This window comes from Sprattus sprattus, assembly GCF_963457725.1.
Source record: "Sprattus sprattus genome assembly, chromosome: 5".
In the NCBI taxonomy this organism is placed as follows: Eukaryota; Metazoa; Chordata; class Actinopteri; order Clupeiformes; family Clupeidae; genus Sprattus; species Sprattus sprattus.
Genome location: NC_137924.1, coordinates 14846683 through 14848854, shown reverse-complemented (window position 1 = coordinate 14848854; position 2172 = coordinate 14846683). Strand labels below are relative to the sequence as shown.

Below are 2172 nucleotides of genomic sequence, written 5' to 3'. Positions count from 1 at the left end.
CATTGTCATTCATATGGTGTGTTTCGATGATTGTGTTTTCAATTTTGCACTTCTGTGTGCTGTAAATGCTTGGTAGTGTGCAGCAAATGCTTAGTTGTGTGTACTAAATGAATGTATGTGTGTGTGTTTTGAAAATATGGTTGTGTGTACCAAATGAAAACACGAGTTCCATTTTGTGAACAGTTGAGAGATTTGATAGCAAAGAGTCATCTTGCAAAGGGAGTGTCAGGTTTAGCATTTTGTGTGTGAGGTTTTCAGTTTTCTGTGTGCAGTTTTGAGAAAGCCGTTATTGTTTTGAAAAACGGGTTTTAGCAACAGTGAAAAACTGTAAAAACAAAATACTGTTGCTACACTATTTACTTGTTTAGACGAACATTAAAAATTCCATTTATGTTTTTTTCAGACAATATTTTGAGCCATATATAAGACATTTGCGATTGGCAATTTGTATTTGCTTTTCAACGTTTGTACAGGTTACCAGTCACAAGTCTGAAATTTTAATCAATAACAAATTGAATAACATTTCAAATTATTTTAAATTGAACAAAAGTTTAAAATGCAAAAGTTTAAACTTAGTGGTCTTTTTTAGTTGCACGTATTCATTCTGATGATTAAAGAGAAGAATAGAAGTTGAGAGTTAACTTTTCTACCTGATTGACTTCATGGGTGTCCTGTTATAAATACAGAAATATTGGGACACCTGCCAGCCAATAAGAGTATTTCTCATCTTAAAGTATCACAAGTGTCATTAATGTCCAGAATTCATGTCATTTCATCTGCCAGCCAATCAAAAAAGTTTGTGGATGTACAGAATGTTTGTTATTTGATCTTTCTAGAGACAAAGAGTCCAACTGAAATGGAGGAACCTCACAACCAGACATCAGCACACAACTACACTGAGCCACCGTTTTTGGATTTTGAAACCATCATCCTGATCGTTCACTGTCTAATTTCCTCTGTTGCCCTCCCTCTAATATGCATGGCTATTTATGGGTTGCACTCTCTATCCAAAACCAATCATGTTGCTCCTGTGTATGTTATAAACCTTTTCATTTCTGATCTGATACAGGTTTTTGCCAATGTGATTATGTTTGTAACAAGAAAAATGAATGTGTCTGAAGTTAAACTACCTCTGAAGTTAATCTACATGTTTGGTGTGGGAGTTAATGTGTGCTTTATGGTGTGTCTATCTGCAGAGAGATATACAATGATTGCTCACCCTGTTTGGTACCGAAAAATGCTTAAGATGAGGATATCAGTGTTTGTGTCTGTCGCTGTTTGGATATTGATATTGTTATGGTGTGTCATCTGGTCTACCAAAAGCCTTGACAATTTGGGTATAGTTGTAGTTATAGTTGTGTTTTTGCTGCTGCCTTACCCCCTGGTGATGTCCTTTTTGTGGGGACATGGAGGGCCCTCTCCAGGACATCAGTACCTCGTTATGACCAGAGACAGATTATGGCAACCCTGGCTCTTGTTCTTTGTATTTACACAATCTTATTCCTACCATACATAATAATATTGATTATAGCTCGATTTCCATATGTATATACTGATCGAGCTTCTCGATATAGGTGGAGACATTCTTCTGAAATTCTCATTGCATTGAACCCCCTATTTGATTTTCTACTTTATGTGTTCATGAGGAAGGATGTTAAACATATTTTTAGTGCTCTTTTTTCCTGTTTTAATGAGAGACATGAGGAAAACACAGTTGCAACAAATGTGGCAGAAGCCCAAGTCTAAGGTAAAGGAGCTATGTGTAGCCCAGACACAACCCGCTTACAATTGTCACCACATTCAAAATCCTATTTCTGTAAATATTTTTTTGAGGTTGTGCTTGTGGTTTTGCTGCTGCCTTACCCCCTGGTGATGTTATTTTTTATGGGGACATGGAGGGCCCTCTCCAGGACATCAGTACTTAGTTATGACCAGAGACAGATTATGGCAACCCTGGCTCTTGTTCTTTTTATACACCATCTTATTCCTACCTTGGCGTGGAACCCCCTGTTCGATTCTGTTCTCTATGCACTTGTGAGGAAGGATGCTAAAGGTATCCTGAGTGCTCTTCCTCTCTGCTTTAGCAAGAGACATGAAGGAAAAACAGAAACAACAACAGTAACTGAGAGAAACCCCAGCAAAACATAAACACCAACTTGTTTTCCTTCTGTT

The 2172-nt window shown here is 37.4% G+C and overlaps 1 pseudogene across 1 annotated transcript; it reads left to right on the top strand.

The window, feature by feature from the left end:
- The first annotated feature begins 856 nt into the window (after positions 1–856).
- On the top strand, positions 857–1746 carry LOC308366039 (annotated as a pseudogene). The gene has a single exon. The product of its transcript is annotated as an uncharacterized misc_RNA (transcript).
- The last annotated feature ends 426 nt before the right edge of the window (positions 1747–2172 follow it).